Raw genomic sequence first — 12114 nt, 5'->3', positions numbered from 1 at the left:
TCCCCCAAGCTTAGCCTTTTGGCCTAAGTTGGTTTAATACCAAGGACCGCCGCTACTCTCCCCGATGTAGTGGGAGGTATAATCAGGATACCACTGGCTGGTCATCTCCGGATTCCACTGGAGAGATGATGCACGATAAGGGTCCAGCTCAGGTTCCGGCTCAGGTTTAGGTTCTGGAGTAAAAGCTTGAGCTCAGTGTCGGTGTACTAGAGTAGGGGTACCCTATTACCCCGAACTCGTGCACGGGCAGATGCAGCCCCCCGCGGCAAGGCTTGCCGGGTGACCGCCAGGACCCTCCGTGGTCCCCTTAAAGACCATTCAAGAACAAAGTACTCAAGCCAAGGCCTCGGCAAGAGGAGCTTGTCGGGAAGGCCAACCAAGGCCCCGGCAAGGGGAGCTTACCGGGAAGAGACGAGACCCCGGCAAGAGGAGCTTGCCGGGAAGACCACGCAAGACATACCAAGAAAGCTTGCCGCGACGTGCCCTGCGCCCCGGCAAGATCCGGCGAGCGACAAGCTTCCGGAAGCGACAAGACGACGGCCGCGGCAAGGAGCTTGCCGCGGGAAACTCCCACTGCGTGCCCGCGCTCCAGCTCACCTGCTAACGTGTCGCTCTGGGACTCTCCCAGAGCGCACGTGGCGGGAGGCCGCGCAGCTAGGGGTACGTGGTGGCAAGCGGAGATGAAGAGAAGCCCATCGTGGCAAACGGTGGCGCTCCTAACGGTCACCTTTTGCACTGTTTAGGAGACTCAGACAGGCATTTAATGCCCTTGTCCCCTGCCGTCAGAGTTAGGTAGGGTACACTGTATCCACAGTAGCGGTAGCTATACCTACCACATCCTTTTTCCGTTTTTACCCTTCCTGTCTGCGTTGCCCCCTGTCGGTGACCCCTTGAGTATAAAAGGAGGCCCAAGGGCAACGTAGAAGGGGTTCAGCATTTTCAAGGGGGTTCCGCATTTCGGGAACTCAGAAGAACACTCTCACGCTCAGTCTGGCAGCGTCCATCGCTCCTGAGCAAGAGTCTAATATACACAAACAAGCAGCAGTAGGGTTTTACGCATCCGTGCGGCCCGAAGCTGGGTAAAAAATCGCCCCGCGTGCACTGCCTCGATCCGCTCTTTGCGCGCTCTCCGCCCCCCACCGAACCGAAAGGGGCCCTGTCCCCATAGGTGTTGGCGGGAATCAGCATCGCCCCCGGCATCTCTGGCGCGCCAGGTAGGGGGGCGTCGAGATCGCGCGAACCCGATCCGGCGTGCACGCAAGCTAGATCTTCATCATCGGCATGCCACCGAAGAAGAAGAATTCGGAGGCAGCTGTTCCGTCCGCGTCGCTTCCACCGCCTCCGGAGCAAACGGATGGTGGAGTGGACGCCAACGGAGGAATGGGCGTCGACGAAGGTGCCCACAGCGCTGCCAAGTCCAAGGACAAGGCAGCGCAGACCTCGGCGTCCATGCGCGCTCCGCGTCTCTCTCAAGAGGCGCGGGACCAGCAGCGTCATAGCGTCCGCAGCGCCATACGTCCGCTGACCCAAGATCAAGCTGGTGGTTCGCGCGGCGGTCAAGACCAGCATGCACGCCAACATGCTGGCCCCAGCGAGGTACGGTCGCCGGGACGGGACGCTGCTCCTTCTAACTTGGTTAGGAGTCCGAGCACGCCCCTCTCCTCGCACCGTTCACCTCTGCCGCCCACCACCCCAGCAGAAGCCTTGGCGCGGGCCCAGCTGCTCCTGGACTATCCTCCGACGGCGGACAAGACCGACGAATGGAGGGCCACTATCCAGAGCCTCATCGGCTTCGCTAACGGCGACACTGCGCGGCAACCAAGCACCTCGCTGCCACGGCAGGACAACCAGACGCGAGCCGATGGCAACAAGACGGAGGGAGGTGCGACTTCCATGCACTCTCCACTACGAAGGCCAAAATCGCCGACTCGCCGGGTCCACCCCAACAGCGGCTCCACCGCGTCGTCGGACCCACGAGCTCGTCGCGACCAGCGTCAGGTTCTCCACGAACGGCAAAAAGAAGACGCTCGAACCCGCATCGAGCGCCGAAGAGAAGCGCGACGTCAATCCGACAAGCGCGCTGGGCTCTCTGTTGACATGCACGCGCCAGGGGAACCAGGCGATCTACCGTACGCGGTAGGTTGTCCTGCGTTCACCCGTGAGCTGCGGCAAGTCCAGTGGCCCAGCACAAAAAATTTCAAGCCAGACGTGCCGGAGAAGTACGACGGCAAGACGCATCCGTCGGAGTTCCTCAGCATTTACACCATTGCGGTGCAAGCTGCCGGGGGACGAGATGACAAGATCCTTGCCAACTACTTCCCGCTGGTGCTCAAGCCCAATGTCAGGTCCTGGCTCATGCACTTGCCGGACAACTCCATATCTTCCTGGGCTGATCTGTGCCATCAGTTTGTCGGCGCCTTTACGGGCGGCCACAAGCCACATGGCCAAGAGAGCGATCTTCATCTGCTCGCCCAGAAGGAAGGAGAGCCACTGCGCAAGTACATTCAAAGATTCAGCCGTGTGCAGCACAACATCCCAGACGTCCACCCCGCCGCGATCATTAGCGCGTTCCATCAGAACGTGCGAAATCGAAGGATGAGGGAGGAGATGGCGATGTGTAAGATCAGAGATGTCAGCGAGCTTTACGCCCTGGCTGACAAGTGTGCACGCGCTGAAGAGGGGAGGAGGCTCCCCGGAGAGAGTACAGGAGCAGGAGGATCTGACAGTGAGGATGCCGCCCCGGCAAGGAAAGGCCGGCGGCGGAACTACAGAAGGAATAAGGGTAAGGAGGTGCTAGCTGTTGAGCAGACCGGCAACGGAGGTGGCGCCAAGGAAGCTAAGGCTGGTGGCTCCGACAAGGAGGCCCATCCTGTGGCGGCCGCCGACAAGCAGGACAGCTCCGGCAGGCAGTATTGCAAGATTCACCGCACCAAGGGTCACGATCTCCAGAACTGCAAGAAGGTCGAACAGCTCGCTGAGCAACAGAAAGCTGAATACGAGCGACGCGACAAAGAGAAGGCCCAGGAAAGAACTGGTGAATCCGGCAAGAAGCGCCCCGGCCGGGGGGGACGCCGCGGCAAGGCCAAGCAGCGGCAAGGAGACAGGCCTCCCCGCGGCCGTGACAAGGATGAAGATGACGACGATGACGAAGACGTGGATGATGATGAGACCGATGAGCAAGAATTTCAGAAAGCCACAGAGGTCCTGTGCGTTGACGGTGGCGCCTCTCTGCATACTTCGCACCGCCAGCTCAAACAGTGGATGCGGGAAGTGAATGCAGCAGAGCCATCCATAGAGTCACGCAAGCCCCTGAAATGGTCCAGCACGCCTATCATCTTCGACATTGGGGATCACCCTGATCGCGTAACTGCGGTCGGGTGCTTGCCGATGTTGGTCTCACCAACTATCCGCAACCTCAAGGTCACAAAGATGCTAGTTGACGGCGGGGCCGGCTTGAATCTCATCTCCTCCGCGGTCCTTCACAAACTTCAGATCCCTGACAGCGAGCTCGAAGAGACCGGCACATTTCAAGGAATCAACCCGGGAAGGAGCAAGCCGAAAGGGAAGATCACGCTGCCGGTCACATTTGGCAGCGAGCTGAATTTCAGAACTGAGAGAGTCACGTTTGACGTTGCCGATTTTCCATTACCCTACAATGGAATCCTGGGCCGTCCAGCGCTCGCCAAGTTTATGGCAGCCTCTCACTATGCTTACAACGTGCTCAAAATGCCAGGCCCGATAAGTGTCATTTCTGTCCCCGGCGACAAGAAGGATGCCCTTATCTGCGCCGACAAGATCTACCGGGAAGCAGCAGCCGCAGCTGATCACCATACACTTGCCACTGAAGCTCCCGGGGGGAAGAAGAAGGCCAAGTCCAGCGAGAGCTCTGATGCCCACTCCGGCAAGCGCACCTCTTCAGAGTGCTGCGCTACCGTCGAGGACGCACCATCGAGCTCCACCGGCAAGTGCAAGAAGACGATGGCAGCTCCACCCGAGACCAAGAAGGTGTCCGCCAAGGAGGACGGCACTGGTGGTACCTTCACCATCAGTGCCACGCTTGACCCCAAATAGGAAAGCGTGCTCGTTGCTTTCCTGCGGGCGAATGTCGACGTGTTTGCATGGCAACCGTCTGATATCCCCGGTGTTCCCAGGAGAGTAATCGAGCACCACCTTGCCGTCTGTCCTCATGCGCGGCCCATCAAACAGAGAGTCAGGAAGCAAGCGGTGGAGCGCCAAGAGTTCATTGCAGAAGAAATCAGGAAATTGGAAGCAGCAGGCCTTGTTAGAGGAGTGCTCCATCCCACGTGGCTGGCCAACCCTGTAGTCGTGCGCAAGGCAAACGGGAAATGGAGGCTTTGTATAGACTTCACTGATGTCAATAAAGCTTGTCCCAAAGATCCATTTCCCTTGCCACGCATCGACCAGATTGTTGACTCCACAGCTGGATGTGATTTGCTTTCATTTCTTGATGCGTATTCAGGATACCATCAAATCTTCATGGCAGAAGAGGATGAGGAGAAAACCGCATTCATCACCCCTTGTGGCACATACTGTTTTGTGCGGATGCCCTTTGGGTTGAAGAATGCTGGTTCAACATTTGCAAGAGTAGTCCACGTCGCCTTTGAGCCACAGATACACAGAAATGTGGAAGCCTACATGGATGATATAGTGGTCAAGAGCAAGGACAAGGCTACCCTGATTCAAGATTTAGAAGAAACTTTTGCAAATCTGCGCAAGATCAACCTCAAGCTCAACCCCGAGAAGTGCGTGTTTGGAGTCCCTTCCGGCAAGCTTCTCGGGTTCTTTGTATCTCAGCGGGGAATTGAAGCCAACCCCGACAAGATTAAGGCCATCGAGCAGATCGAAGCACCGAAGCGCGTCAAGGATGTGCGAAGGCTTGCCGGTTGCGTGGCTGCTCTCAGCAGGTTTATCTCTAAGTCTGCTGAGCGCGCCCTGCCATTTTTCAAAATATTGAAAAAGGCAGGTCCAATGAAATGGACTCCGGAAGCGGAGGCTGCGCTGCAGGACTTGAAGAGGTACCTATCCTCCACTCCAATACTTGTCGCACCTAAGCCACAAGAGAAGTTGCTGCTGTACCTGGCGGCAACCAATCAAGTGGTTAGTGCTGCGTTAGTAGCGGAAAGAGAGGCGGATGATGAGCCGGCGATCGCGCCAAGTGAATCCAACGACAAGCAGGGGACTTCTCCAACAAGTTCTGGTCCGGCAAGCTCTGGTCCCGACGAAGAAGAATCTGCGCAGATGCGCAAGGACGTGCAGAAGAAGGTGGTGCGGCGCCCAGTTTACTTTGTCAGCTCCCTTCTCCAGGGGGCTAGGTCGAGATACTCTGGTGTGCAAAAACTGCTTTTCGGCCTTCTCATGGCCTCGAGAAAGCTGCGCCATTACTTCCAGGCACACGAGATCACAGTCGTCACTCGCTTTCCGCTGAAAAGGATACTGCAGAATCCAGAAGCAACAGGCAGGATAGTCGAGTGGGCCTTGGAACTGTCAAGCTTTGGCCTCAAGTTTGAGAGCACTGCAACTATCCAAAGCAGGGCATTGGCAGAGTTCATAGCAGAGTGGACGCCAACTTCAGATGAAGAAATTCCAGAGACGAGCATCCCCGTCAAGGAGACAAGCAAAGAGTGGCTGATGTACTTTGATGGTGCCTTCTCGCTGCAAGGCGCCGGTGCTGGCGTGCTGCTTATCGCACCCACCGGAGAGCACCTCAAATACATAGTCCAGATGCACTTTCCCAAAGAGCAAGCAACCAACAATACTGCAGAGTATGAAGGATTGCTTGCCGGTCTTAGAATAGCAGCCGACCTTGGGATCAAGAAGCTCATAATCAGGGGTGACTCGCAGCTTGTCGTCCGCCAAGTGAACAAGAGCTACCAGAGCCCGTTGATGGAAGCATATGTTGATGAAGTGAGGAAGCTAGAAGAGCGTTTTGACGGCCTGCAAATGGAGCATATCCCAAGAGCTCAGAATGACATTGCTGATGGCCTGTCGAAATGCGCTGCACTAAAGTTGCCTGTGGAACCAGGGATCTTTGTGCTCAAGCTGACTCAACCTTCCGTGGCACCATCAACTGGACAGAATAAAAAGAGGAAGTTGGTTTCAGGCGACTACTTTCCGGCAGAGCACCCCGAAGCCGCCGCCAAGAAAGTCCCCAAGATCAACGCCAACGATGCTGAGGGGCAGTCTGCTCCGGCAAACCTTGTGGTTTGTTCCGTCGAAGCAAACGCTCCCGACAAGTTTTGCTCCGGCAAGCTTGCCGGAGAACATCACGCTCCGGCAGAATCACAGGTTCTTGCCGTAGAAGCGGATGTTCCCGCAGCAACAGGCATGCCTTTAGTCCTTGTTGTCGAGCCGCAAGCTCCAGCATGGGCGCAGCCGATTGTCCGCTTCCTCCAGACAGGAGAGCTTCCCGAAGAGCAAGAAGAAGCTGAAAAAGTAGCCCGCAGTCAAGTATGTACAAGTTTGTCGACGGCACACTGTACAGAATAAGACTCAACGGTGTGAAATTGAAGTGCATTCGCCGGGAAGATGGGCAACAGCTGTTGGCAGAGATACATGGAGGCATATGTGGTCACCACATTGGCGCAAGAGCACTTGTCGGCAAAGCATTCCGACAAGGCTTCTTCTGGCCGACAGCCCTCCAGGATGCAACTGCACAAGTAACCAAGTGTGAAGCGTGCCAGTTCCATTCCAAACAGATACACCAGCCAGCTCAAGCTCTCCAGACGATCCCTTTATCCTGGCCATTTTCGGTCTGGGGGCTCGACATCCTCGGCCCCTTCCCCCGAGCAGTCGGGGGCTTTGAGTTCTTGTACGTTGCAATCGACAAGTTCACAAAGTGGCCGGAAGTGGAACCAGTGAGGAAGGTGACAGCACAGTCAGCAGTCAAGTTCTTCAGGTCGATTGTTTGCCGTTTCGGGATCCCGAACAGGATCATCACCGACAACGGCACGCAATTTACGAGCCGCACCTTCATGCAGTACGTCCAAGATCTTGGCGCCAAGGTCTGTTTCGCTTCTGTTGCTCATCCAAGAAGCAACGGTCAAGCGGAGAGGGCAAACGCTGAAGTGCTGCGAGGCCTCAAGACCAGAACTTTCGACAGACTGCGCAAGTGCGGAAGAAACTGGATCGAGGAGCTGCCGGTGGTTCTTTGGTCGATCAGGACGACGCCAAATCGAGCCACTGGCCAGACACCCTTCGCTCTAGTCTATGGAGCGGAGGCAGTTCTCCCCACAGAACTCGTATACGGGTCACCTCGAGTGCTCGCTTATGATGAGCTCGAGCAAGAGCAGCTGCGCCAAGACGACGCGCTGCTCCTTGAGGAAGACCGTCTCCAGGCTGCTGTGCGAGCCGCTCGCTACCAGCAAGCTCTGCGCCGCTACCATAGCCGCAGAGTCAATGCCAGGAGCCTCGAGGAAGGCGACCTTGTTCTTCGGCGCGTTCAGTCGGCCAAGAATTCCAACAAGTTGACGCCGAAGTGGGAAGGCCCTTATCGGGTGAAACGAGTCACTAGGCCCGGCGCTGTCCGCCTTGAGACCGAAGATGGCATTCCGGTGAGCAACTCCTGGAACATCGAGCATCTTCATAAGTTTTACCCATAAGGCGCGGTTGTCGGACCCTGTCCGGCAACCACCTTTCTGTACAAGTTTTGCCGCTGTTGCATGTAATCCTTTGTACAGAGCCGGGCGCAGACCCCGTGCACTAGTAAAGTTCATGTGCACCGCACATCTTGTCAGTTTCCTTATGCTATGATTCTTTTTCGCATATATTATCTGACACTTTGTGCAGCACCAAGCACCGGTAAGCGATAACGAGCCCAAGGCTCCATATCATTGCTTTATTTCTCTGTCTCTTTCTCAAAAGAAGGAAGGTTCCCTCGCCCACAAGGATTACCGGGGGGGGGGAGGAGAGGATAATGGTGTGGACCAGGCCGTTCAAAAAAAGAGGAGTTTTTCCTTGCCGGGAAGCAGACGACAGAAAAGCTAAGTTGCTAAAGCTTGAGCGATCAGTTTTTGAGTTATTTTCCTTGAACGACCGTGCTTTGTATGGAAAACCTGTGCGCGGAGGAACCAATTCACAGCTAGTTGCGCCCTTACTCTGTTTCGAGTCCGCTCAACGACTTAAGTGAGCTGCTAGCGCCCTTACTTTGCTTCGAGTCCGCTCAGCAACTTAAGTGAGCCGCTAGCGCCCTTATTTTGTTTCGAGTCCACTCAACAACTTAAGTGAGCTGCAACTAGTTGCGATAAGGTTGCTTGTCGGTAGCAGCCTCGCCAGCAGGCTGCTGAAGTTCCGCACTCGGCGCTCGCGGCAAGAATGCCTGCACCGACAAGTTTCCCTAAAAAGCGTAGGGTAGGACCGTACAAAGCCAAGAGTCGAGTAAAGGAAGTAGCACAGCGATGTTTTATCTAAGATAGAGTTATATTACAAGAATAACTTGTCGCGCCTCTAATAAAGTGTTCCCATGACATGACTAGCAGCGACAAGAAAAGAAGCAAACGAACGGCCTAATCTACGCGATCGCCGTCAACCCTTTTGACCTCGTTCACCCTGTCGACGATGGGTGCTACGAGGGCCTTAAGTGCGTCAAGATCAGCGTCCGCCGGCAGCTTCCTGAGGACGTTGGTGAGGTTGAGGCCCGGATTGCGGAAGGCCACCTTCACCAGCACCTTCTCCAGAACTCCGGCACAAATCGAGCGTGACTCGTCGGCCAACTGCTTCGGGATCCGTTCCCGGAGTTGCTGGAGCGCCACCGCCACGCCTTTGAAGAACAAAGTGAGCTTGGCGCTGGGTTGGAGGTTCTCGTCGGAGGAGTATCCGAAGCCTTCCACCCCCAATTGCGCCAGCTCCTCTTCGATGACTGCGGCAATGTCCACGAGGCCCTCCGTCCAGAGCTCCACAGTATCTCTGAGAAGATTCTGGGTTTCGGCGGCCCTCGCAAGCAGCGCCTCGTTGGCCTCGATGTCCTTCTTCAAGTCTGCCTCCCGTTTCCTGGCGCTGTCCAACGTCTCCGTCAAGGTGGCCAGCTTCAGCGTCAGATCGGCGTTGGAACCCTTGGCGGCGCTCAATTCCTTGCCCCTCTCGGCGAGTCGGCCCTGCAGCTCACCGTGGGCAAGGGCGTCCTTCTCGCGCTCTAGCTTGAGGGCGGCAAGCTCTTCGCCACCAACCTTCAGATCAGTTTCTAGCTGCGCCACCTTTGCCTCCAATTCTTTCTTGGCGGCCTCGGCAGTCGCAGCCGCATCCTTTGCCTCTTGGAGTGTCCCGCCAAGTGCCCGTTCGCGCGCGGCAAGCTCCTCTTCGTGGCTGTCGAGGTTCACTTTCCGCTGAGTCAGCTCGCCTTCTCGCGCGTACAGCTTTTCGCCGGTGAGCCGCTGCTGTTCTTCAGCTTCGGCCTTCTCGAGAAGGAAGGCCTTCCGTTCCTCGGCAAGCTGCTCCCGCTCTTCCGCCAAGGCCCGGAGAGTTTCTTGACGAAGACCCCGGAGCTCCTCCGCACGCTTCTCTATGTCCACGCTCGCCCTCGCGGCAAGCGCTTCCCGGGACTCCAACTTGACTTGACGGGCGCGATAGAGCGCCAGCAGCCTCCGCAGCAGCCGCTCTTCCTCGGGCTCTTCACCGCTGCTTCCCGGCGCGTCGACGATCGACAACCCGGCGGAGGCAAGCACCTCTCCATCTAGAATTTCTCCTTCCACCGGTGCCCTGGAGCTCGACGCCCAGGGGAGCTTGATGAAGATACCCTCGCCAGCCTTCAGATAGGCGCCGGGCTGGGGCTCCTCGGTGCCTGAAGCTGCGGCAGCGGCGGAGGGATCGGCGGTCGGTGCAGCGCCTGACGCTCCTGCGGCCTCGGGGCCGTCAGTGCGATCGCCAGATCCCCCGCCAGCTCCCTCGGCAGCAGCCTTGGCGGCCTCCTCGCCGGTGAGCACGTTGGCGCCGGCTCCTTCTTCGGTGGCCGCGACATCGTCAGTATTGCCGCGTGCGTCTTCTTCGCCGACCGCCTCGGTCTCCATCGGATCCGTGGAGGGTGGGCCTTACGGCCAAGGAAGAAGGGAAAATCAAACAAGTTTTCGAGAAGAGAAATTAGCGGAAGACTACAAGGAAAGCTTCGGGCAAGAAAGGCTACCTGTGCTAGGATCTGCCGTCGTGGTCTCCACCACCGGCGGATCGTTAGCACTGTCCCTTGCCGGAGACTCCTCCCTTGCCGGATGCTCCTCCCTTACCGGAGGGCGCTCCCTTGCCGGGGAGTCCGCCCTTGGCGGCGTAGTCGAAGCAGACGACGAGTCGGAGGAGATCGCCACGCCCTCCTGATCAAGCTGCTCTGCTCCTGCACGAACAAAACAGAGATCGGATGTCAACAAAGGAAAAGAGCAACCACGCGCATCCAAAAGCAGAAAGTAAACCATATGCTTACGCTGGGGGCTGCACTGGGGGCTGCTCTGCGAAGTGATGGCCGGGTCCGGCAGAGTTGTCTCGGACGCGCCTCCTGTCGATGCAGTGGGCTCGTCCTCGATGACCACCACCTGAGCCTTGGCCCTCTTTGCCGCCCTCTGGGCCAGAGTCCTGAAAAGGAGAGTCCAGGGTGGATCAGATCCGATGCAAGACAAGATCAGCAAGTTGAAGAGCTACAAGAACAAGCAAGGGAATCTTACTCTTCTTCATCTTCCTCCTCGGAACTGAGCGCGGAGAGGTCGAAGTTCGGCCCACTCCCGGCGCGGCGAGACGAAGAGGTGGGATCCCTCGGCCGCTTGGCGGGGACCGCGGCGCCAGCCCGAGACGACCCCGCCCCAGTTGCCTCTGCGATGGGAGGCGCCCCCGCGGTGACCGTGCTTGCCGCGGTAGAGCGCGTCGTGCGGCGCTGCGGCTGTTGACCAACTTGCCGCCCTGCTGCATCCCCGGTCCTACTGAGGCGCCTTCTTGGCTGCACTGGGGGCTGCGCTCCGGGTCCTGCTCCCGGCAAGCTCCCCGGAGGTGGCGGGCCGCTCGCACCCCCGGCAGGCTCGTTCGACTCGGCGTCGGGCGCGGCGAGCTCTTCTTCCTCTTCGGGCTGCTCCCGTTCGGCAATGCTCATAGCCAACGCCACGTCTGCTTCCTCCACGGTGAACCCGAATTCACCCGCGGCCGCGGCTGCCGCTGCCTCTTCTGCCCTGGTGGCGATGCGCTCCATCTCTTGATCAGTGGTGTCGCGGGTGAGAAGCTTCTTCTCGTCAGCGCTGACCGCCACCTCCACTAAGCTGTCAAAGAACTGCTGCACGACGTCGCCGGCGGGCTCTTGCCAAGTTGGAGCGATCCCGTGCGAGTCACACAATGGCATAATTGCACAGATGCGGTCGCGCGAGGAGTTGTTGCACAGAGGAACGACACCTGCCGGCAACCTGAACCACTCGGGATGCTGTGGGTCATGCTTGAATATCTCCTTGAGCATCCCGTCCAACTCTAGGACGGTGAAATTGAAGTTAAGGCCTGGACGCAACCTCATTATATCCGCCGGGCCTCCAAATTCCCAGGCAGGCCTCCCCCTCGCCTGCAGAGGGGCGATGCGCCGGCGAAGGAAATCTGCGCCGACAGCTCCTACAGTCAACCCGGCAAGCCTGAGACGCAAGATCCGAGTGGTGGCGATCGTCAACTTGTCGTCATCCGCGGACAGAGCGCTCCAGTCGTTGCCGCGCACTGCTGGGGCTTGGCGCAAGGCGGTGAACGGCTGCGGGCTCTCTTCTACAATCCAGCACCAATCTCCTCTCCACTCATCCCACTTGCTGCGGAGTTCCCCCTCCAGATAGGTCTCCTTCTTGCCGGCCCGCGAGATCCAGGCAATCCCGCCGGCAAGAGGTTCCCCTCTCTCGACACGAGGCATAAAGAAATGGCGGAAGAGAGCTACGTTGGGGTGGACTCCGACAAAGTTTTCGCATAGATGGGCGAAAACTGCCATGGTCAGAACAGCGTTGGGGGTGAAATCAAGGAGGTGGAGTCCGTAGGTGTTCATAATATCACAGAAGAAATCAGAGAATGGCGGGCAGAGCCCGCAGTAGAAGAACACGGCGAAGAAAGGATATCCATTAGCTGGAGCTGCTCGTGAGGCGACGGCGGAGAGTACCTTTGTGCGCGGAT

The sequence above is a fragment of the Triticum aestivum genome, chromosome 2B, assembly GCF_018294505.1.
Source record: "Triticum aestivum cultivar Chinese Spring chromosome 2B, IWGSC CS RefSeq v2.1, whole genome shotgun sequence".
NCBI lineage: Eukaryota > Viridiplantae > Streptophyta > Magnoliopsida > Poales > Poaceae > Triticum > Triticum aestivum.
This window is presented reverse-complemented; position numbering follows the sequence as displayed.